The sequence below is a fragment of the Dryobates pubescens genome, chromosome 27, assembly GCF_014839835.1.
Source record: "Dryobates pubescens isolate bDryPub1 chromosome 27, bDryPub1.pri, whole genome shotgun sequence".
In the NCBI taxonomy this organism is placed as follows: Eukaryota; Metazoa; Chordata; class Aves; order Piciformes; family Picidae; genus Dryobates; species Dryobates pubescens.
Window position 1 is genome coordinate 4,489,791 of NC_071638.1, and position 9,125 is coordinate 4,498,915.

A 9,125-nucleotide genomic window follows, 5' to 3' on the forward strand; every position below is an offset into this window, starting at 1 on the left:
TTAGGGTCATGATTGGGCCAACCTCTGATCACAGTTATAACCTAATTTATATCAATTCTAAATTTGTACTGCCTAAACTTGAAGACTTAATCTGATACTTCAGTTCTTATAATAGTGCATTGAGCCACTGAAGATCAAAATTCTTAAGCTGAAGAGGTGACTTGGGAGGGGATTTATTTTCACTGACTTCAGCCTTCTAGCATCTAGCCTGTGTTAGTCATGAGGGAGGAGCCCTTCTAGGGGAATTTGTATCTCTGCAATTATCATACTTTTGAATGAGATGAATTATCCTTTCAGATTTCCTAATTCTCTCCATAAGTTACAAAAGGGACTTGGAGAACTAGCTTACTATTGTATGATAATTTTTTAGATATCTAATATATGAATGTGAGGCTGAACATAAATTTTTTTCCCTTTAACAGGTCTTCCATTAGGCCAGCTGAACCAGTAATGAACTAAAAATACATTAAGCAATGAATTAGCTGCTGTGGGTATATAATGAATCCCATTGATCTGTATTTACATGCACATAACCTCAAATAATTGGTCAATTAAATGCCTTCATTTGCATTACATGTTCACAATTCCTCTGTCTTCTCCCCACTAAACCCAAATATCAATGAATGCACAAATATGTGATGAAGCACACATATTTGCCATCTATGCCATGGGGGGTTTAGGCTGGATGTTAGGAAGAAATTCTTCATAGAGAGAGTGATTTGCCATTGGAGTGGAGTTCAAGCACAGTATTTAGTTCATGTGTAAATGGATACCATTTAAAAAATGTGCATCAAGATACAAAATATTCGGTGACAGGGCAAAGCAAATTGAAGCTCATTGATTATAGGTTTGTGATAACTTAATTGGCCATGAATGAACATAGCCGGCAGGAAGGCAAAGTCTTCTGTTGAAATCAATCCCATGAGAAAGCATGAAGAAGCAAAACAATAAACAAGATAAGTGTGAATAAAACTTCACCAATAGAAAGTTAATTGTATGTAATACCCCAACAAAGTTCCTTGATAAATAATGGAATCATGCAATCATAATGCCTCTGTTCAAAATATGCAGTTTAAACTACACTTCAGATATCAAAACTAAATTGTATATGTTTATGACATTTTCCCTTTATAAGCGTTCCCTTTAGTTTACAGTGGGTTATTTTCTCAGTCCAGAGAGGGAAAGAGGCTCAGTTCTTTTGAACATTCCTGTGTTATGAAATTAGAGGCACAAACGAGACCAAAATATCAACAGCAAGGCTATTTATTACACAAATAAAGTGGATGGATCAGAAGGGGAGAGAGAGAAAATAGGGAGAGAGAGAACAGGGAGAGAGAAGAGGAAAGGAATTATATTACCACACCCCTCACCCCCCAAGACAGTTTGAGTCTGTGAAAAAAGGCTACTGCAGCTTTGGCATCCAGGAGAAGTCCTTGTTGGCTGTGCTGTCCTCTGAACAGCTTCTTCAGCTCCATGAGTTGTATCAGGCAGAACTTAGGACACTGAGAGAGGGTTTCTCTTGGTCTGCTTCTTCCAAGCTACCTGGTGATGTCTCTGTCATTTTTCTCTCCTGGTATCCTCTCTGTTTTTCTTCAGAGCAGGATTGCCCCGGGCTTTGCCTTCTCTCAAGTTTTCCTTCCCAGTGTTATTGTCCCAGTCTTTTCTTTCACCATGTTTTCCTTCTCCTGTGGCACAGCTTGAGACTGTGTCCTCTTGTTCAGGGTAAACAACCCCAGCTCTCTCAGCCTCTCTTCATAGGGCTTGTGCTCCAAACCCCTCCCCAGCTTTGTTGCCCTTCTCTGGACACATTTCAGCAAGTCCAGAGGCTGGTTGCTTAGCCTCAAGAAGAGGAGGCTCAAGGGAGACCTTCTTGCTGTCTACAACTACCTGAAGGGAGGTTGTAGCCAGGAGGGGATTGGTCTCTTCTCCCAGACAACCAGCACTAGAACACAGTCTCAAGTTGCACCATGGGGGGTTTGGGCTCGATGTTAGGAAGAAAGTCTTCATAGAGAGAGTGATTTGCCATTGGAATGTGCTGCCCAGGGAGGTAGTGGAGTCACCATCACTGGAGGGTTTTTTAGGAGAATACTTGATAGGGTGCTTGGTGCCATGGTTTAGTTGATTAGATAGTGTTGGATTATGTGTTAGACACGATGATCTCGAAGGTCTCTTCCAACCTGGTTTATTCTATTCTATTCTACTCTACTCTACTCTACTCTACTCTACTCTACTCTACTCTACTCTACTCTACTTTACTCTACTCTACTCTACTCTATTCTCTGATTCTGATTCCCTGCAGGAGCAATGTGCAAAATGTGTCCCAATATGTAACTCAAGATTTAACAGTGACTTTGGTCTCTGTAGGAGCAAGAATAAGCAAGAGCCTTTCTGCATACTGATCCTTGGTACTAACTGTAAACATCAAGTGATATTACTTCTCCAAGCAGAAACCTCAAAAAATTGCACTCAATTTCAGGAAGTGTAGTTACTTGGAAGAGACTTAGCTGAAAACTAATACCTCTGAGCAGAACTATTTCTGTTCTAGCTCAGATCAGGACATCTAGGAAAACCAAAACTCTTCTAGCATTTATTAGGAATAATGGCTCTGCAATTCTGTAATTTCTATAAACAATTTCTGCCTTAGCCAGCTGCATGACAGAATTAGACTTGCTAATTATAATTCTGCAACTGGCTTGTCAGTACTCGATTTTTTAAAGAGAATATCACTTGAAAGTGAATTTTTCTAATGAGAGAGTTGGTGGCTTCATAATTATTTTAATATGGAGACAAAATATGACTTGACAGGAATATTGAAGAGAATGACATTTTTACCTGTGGAAGAAAGATGATCCTGTAAATGGAGGAAGCTCAGGGCAGACCTTACTGCTGTCTACAGCTACCTGAAGGGAGGTTGTAGCCAGCTGGGGGTTGGTCTCTTCTCCCAGGCAACCAGCACCAGAACAAGAGAACACAGTCTCAAGCTGCACCAGGGGAGGTTTATTCTGGATGTTAGGAAGAAGTTCTTCATAGAAAGAATGATTGGCCATTGGAATGTGCTGCCCAGGGAGGTGGTGGAGTCACCATCAATGGAGGTGTTTAGGAAGAGACTGGATGGGGCGCTTGGTGCCATGGTTTAGTTGATTAGATGGTGTTGGATGATAGGTTGGACTCAATGATCTCGAAGCTCTCTTCCAACCTGGTTAGTTCTATTCTATTCTGCAGTCTTATTCTTACTGAGCTGCCCTGCTAGGGAGCTTCTTCATATGTTTTTCTGGCACTGGAATACAAATGTTCAGTAAATGTGAGCTATGTAATTTTTCAATTAATTCACAGGAAGGTTTTTTGTTTGTTTGTTTGTATTTTTTAACTTGCAAGAAAATATAGATCTATTTATCTTCATATTGGGGAAAATGAAATATACAATCTGTCTGTCAGTCAACCTTACAAGCTACATCCCACACTCTGACAGTGCTGTCACGCACCAGATCTGTTCAGCCTCATTTTCAACACTGCTCATTGACTTCATTCAGGAACTCCAGCTGTGGTCACCTGCAGCTGCTGCCATTTCTTTGCTACTTGACTGCTCCCACATTTTGCCGTCAGTACAGAACAGGTGGCTTGTGTGCAACATGCCAAGGTAGACACTAAGTGAAGAACTTTGCTGAGGCTTTGGTTCTTTGAGGACAGCTGATTGTGAGCCTTATTTTTCACTCACTTGAACCTGAGTGAACAGTATTACTGTTGCTGAAAGTATATTGAAACACAAAGCATATTACCTTGGATTTACACTACAGGTTGGACTCGATCTCAAAGGTCTATTCTATTCTATTCTATTCTATTCTATTCTATTCTATTCTATTCTATTCTACACAGAGTTATCTCCTGTCTGTCTAAAACCAGTGCAGACAACGTAAGCTTTTGAGGATTAGGATCTCACACTCTCGCTAGGAGACCCTGTTGATTGCAGATATTTTCCCCCAAATAGGTGGTTTTTCCTACTGTGGAAAAACCTGGAGAACGTGTCTCATTCTCCAAGTAGAAAGACTGGCTTACAATAACCTTGCTGAAGAGAAGTGAATTTATAAAATGAGATTTTTGTGTGTTATTAAAATACTGGGGTTTAGCTTTCAGTTTCATTCAGCAGCAGAGAAAAACATACTAAAGGAAAATGACAAGAAATAATTTTTTGGCTGGAATACCTTCTTTTTCCATGCTGGCACTTTTAAATTAGTTTAAAGACAAGCCAGCTGGAGAAAATGGTGTGATTACTATTGAGAGTGACACATTGACAAAGAATTGTAGTGCCTGTCTAGCTGGTGTTTTTGTCCATGACTGTGTGTAAAGTTCTCCTGCCTGTTCTGGGTTATATTCTGCAGCTACATAGAGCATGATTTCCCAGCTAAAGAAAATGTAACAAAAAAAATCTATGAAGATTATAAACTCCACAAGTCAACAGTGGAGCATAGCTGATCAGGCTTTCTTAGCAAATGGAAGGTAAATAAAGGACCTTGAGTACTGTGTCCAGTTCTGGGCCCCTCAGTTTAAGAAGGATGTTGACTTGCTGGAGCGTGTCCAGAGAAGAGCAACAAGGTTGGTGAGGGGCTTGGAGCACAAGCCCTATGAGGAGAGGCTGAGGGAGCTGGGGTTGCTTAGCCTGGAGAGGAGGAGACTCAGGGGTGACCTTATTGCTCTCTACAACTACCTGAAGGGGGGGTGTAGTGAGGTGGAGGTTGGTCTCTTCTCCCAGGCAACCAGTACCAGAACAAGAGGACACAGTCTCAGGCTGCGTCAGGGGAGGTTTAGGCTGGAGGTTAGGAGGAAGTTTTACACAGAGAGAGTGATTGCCCACTGGAAAGGGCTGCCCAGGGAGGTGGTGGGGTCGCCGTCACTGGGGGTGTTCTGGGTGAGGCTTGACAGGATGCTTGGTTGCATGGTTTAGTTGATTGGGTAGTGTTGGATGATAGGTTGGACATGATGATCTCGAAGGTCTCTTCCAACCTGGTTCATTCTATTCTATTCTATTCTATTCTATTCTATTCTATTCTATTCTATTCTATTCTATTCTATTCTATTCTATTCTATTCTATTCTACCTTCCATGTTTTGTAGTGTATCTCTTGCTCTTACTGCATTGAAGTTAAACACATATTATTGCCTAGATGCTGACTGGGGTTTGTTTTGGTTTTTTTGGTTTGGGTTTCTGTGTCCAAGAAATGATAGATTTGGATTTGACGAGAACGGAGACAGGGACGACAGCACTCAATATGAGTGATAATAATCATCCAACTTTATTGATCCACACTTCATTACTTATAGTCTTATCTTATACATAGTTAATTCTATTCTAATTTAACACATGCTATTGGTTACTTTCTAAAAGGTTACATCATTGTTTTCACTACTCTGTGGAATTTCCTAATTGCTCTTTTTCCCAGATCTTCACCTACTTCTTATCTTGTTTGCCTCCCTTCTCAAGGGCAGCTTGACTTCAGCATACCAAGCATCAGACTTTTCCACAACTCCTACTCCATTGCTATATTAACAACAGAAAGTCCTTCAAGGCCTGGCTTGCACAGGTGTTCCTGGGACTCACGTCCCCTCTTGCTCAAACCAAACCCCAACATGGATTTATCTTCTGAGCTGTCTTTCTTCATCAACTAATATCAGCAGTATCTCTATCTTTGAGATAATCCCAGAGACAATAATGTTTACAGGGAAAGAAGGATCATTTATACTGTGAGACAGATTTGGAAATGTTTAATGCTGATTTTGCAGAAAAACATGCAACAACTAGCAGAGGGTACCAGAAATCTCTTCACTCCGTTGCCTGATGACTTTTTGTTTTAGGGTCGAGTGTTGCCTATTTGCAGAAGAGTTTCTCCCATCATGTTTTCCAATTTTGCAAGTGCTGCATGAGAGAAAGGTTCAATATCTTTATTGATGATCTGGATGAGGGAATTGAGTCAGTCATCAGTAAATTTGCAGATGACACCAAGTTGGGAGCAGGTGTTGATCTGTTAGAGGATAGACGGGATCTCCAGAGGGACCTTGATAGGCTGGACAGATGGGCAGAGTCCAACAGGATGGCATTCAACAAGTCCAAGTGCCAGGTGCTGCACTTTGGCCACGGCAACCCCATGCAGTGCTACAGGCTGGGGTGAGAGTGGCTGGAGAGCAGCCAGGCAGAAAAGGACCTGGGGGTACTGACTGACAGCTGGCTGAATATGAGCCAGCAGTGTGTCCAGGTGGCCAAGAAGGCCAATGGCATCCTGGCCTGTATCAGGAATAGTGTGACCAGCAGGAGCAGGGAAGTCATTATGCCCCTGTACTCAACACTGGTTAGGCCACACCTTGAGTACTGTGTCCAGTTCTGGGCACCTCAATGTAAGAAGGATATTGAGACTCTTGAACATGTCCAGGGAAGGGCAACGAGGCTGGGGAGAGGCCTCAAGCACAAGCCCTATGAGGAGAGGCTGAGGGAGCTGGGATTGTTTAGCCTGGAGAAGAGGAGGCTCAGGGGAGACCTTATTGCTCTCTACAACTACCTGAAGGGAGGTTGTAGACAGGAGGGGGTTGGTATCTTCTCCCAGGCAACCAGCAGAACAAGAGAACACAGCCTCAAACAGCGCCAGGGGAAGTTTAGGCTTGAGGTGAGGAGAAAGTTCTTCACTGAGAGAGTTGTTAGCCATTGGAATGTGCTGCCCAGGGAGGTGGTGGAGTCAACATCCCTGGAGGTGTTCAAGAGGGGATTGGACGTGGCACTTGGTGCCATGGTTTAGTGGGCACGAGGTCTTGGGTTACAGGTTGGACTTGGTGATCTCAGGTCTTTTCCAAGCTGGTTGATTCTATGGTTGATTCTATGATTGGTTCTATGATTTGCCTCATCAGTCATAATCATTGAAAGATAATGTAGCTGTTTGTCAGACATCATTTTCCAGGTTTACTCCCCAGACGGGACAGGGTGGTAGGTGTTGAGGAATGGCTTGTAAAGACATGGTTCTATGGAATTATGGTTTGAACAAGAGCATGTAGGCCGCACTCCATCTTGTTATTTACTGCTCACAGTAAGCCAGTGTGTTGATGCAGCCAGGCCACTGTGGCCTTGTAGCTGTGCTTGCAGCTGCCTGCAAAGGATAACAGGATACCAAAGCAAGGTCACTACGCCCTTACAGGCGATAACAAGTAAAGAAGAATGTAAAACAGAATTCTTGTGATTATTTCATCAGGATGGGAAAGCAGGATGTTTAACCGCAGAAGGTGGGGTTGTCAGCTAGGCTACTGTATATAAGAAGTGTCTGATGCTCAATAAAGTTGGATTTCGTGGATCATATTGATCGTTTGCGACCCCTTCTTGCGGCAGGTAGGCAACTTTAGAGTTGTCTCCATCTCATCATCCTTTTAGTGTGACGAACCTCCTGGCATGAATGCAGAGGAACTTCACACCACTACCCTGGAGCAGAGGTAGATTCTAAAAGTGGAAAGGCTGATGCTCGTCCAAGCTGCTACCAATAGTTCAGAATACCTAATTTTAAAATGCATTAAGACCCAATGAACTGAGTATTCTGCCCTGGAAGATTACTTCTTTGCAGCAATGCTTCAGAAGAGGCCTGTTTTTTAGTTCCTATTGTCAGTCAGCCCTGCAGCTGGCAAGAGATCGATATCAGAGTTAACTGAAGTTTGTTGTGTACACTCAGAACCAGTGAGCTCTGGTTCATTAGGACATGATACTCCCAGATCAGTACCTTTAGGTATGTATTGAATGTGGGAAGTTTCAGGGATTCTACTTAAAGATAGAAAGATATACTCAGTATCCTGCCACTGCAAATAGAGCACAGACTACCTTCCACAAGCTTTCTGTGCAAAGTGACTCGATTACTTGGCTGTCTCTCAGGAACCTGAGAATTAATTAATACTTGACTGGCTGTTTGAAGGAATAAAATATGGACTCTTTCCATAGTTAATGCTGCAACTAAGTTTCCTTTCAAAGTGCATTATGCATTTCTATGCCCCTTTCTGTTTGTGTATCAAAAATGCCAGATGTTCTGAGTGTACAAAGTGGCACTGAAGTGGGGATAGAAGCAACGTTGTTTCGGTGTCTTTAATTGCCCACTTCTGTACTGACATCAATGCTGGGGATTTGGTAAGTGCTTTAAATTAGAACTATTTGGCACTGTAATACTGCAAAGTTACCATTAAGGGAATTTTCACTAAAGTTGTTGATGTAATCTTGTTCTTAACCATGTGTCTGGGTTTGATTATAATTCAGAGAGCTAGAAGTGCAGCAATCAAGATCCTTGTGGTTTACTACTAACCAGGCTCTTAACCAGTAAAACTTAAAAGATTAAGGCTTGGTTTGTAAGGCATTCTTTTGTTTGCTTGTTTTCAGTACTTAGTCTCACTTCTCCACTTCATCATTAGGGCTAAATAGCCTGACAATATTTATTTGAGCTGACTCTTTTAATTGATATGATTGTTAGTGGAAAAAACTCCTGAAGGTAATGAGTTGGGCCCCTCTGGGTAGTGGAGGCATCAGTGCCTAAAATAGTATATCTGCTAAAGAGACTTGTGCTAAGGGATGTTTTTGCCTTGCTACTGTTTGTACTAATGCTTTTATATCAACCACCACCACGTTGTACAATATCTTTTTCCTATTTCTGTGTCTTCTCATCTCAATTTGACCAGCCTATTGAAATTCCTTCAGCAGTTTTTGTTAAAGGTGAGTTTATTCAATGTTATGGATCACCCTTTTCACCACGTGTGCATACAGTGCTTAGCATGAAGTAATCTTGAATAGATGCACAGATGCTTATTGCAACACAGGTAATAACAGCACACTGGAGTTTCTGTGAAGCTTTGTTCTCTGTAAGAAATTTGAGTCCATATGAAATGAAATTTTATTGCTTCTTTTTCTTCTGATGTTCTTAGCAGAGTAATAATTGCTTTTGTGCAACAGTTGGGTACAACATACTTTTTTTTTTCTGGACAATTGATAGTGCAAAGAATGTTCAGAGGTTAGGTTTATACTGTGGTTGATGAAGCATAGTCACACCCAGATTAACTCAATTGCATCTGATTTAGAAGTTATGGTGCTACAGATCATTGCACATAAAAAGCAGAAAAGTGCTT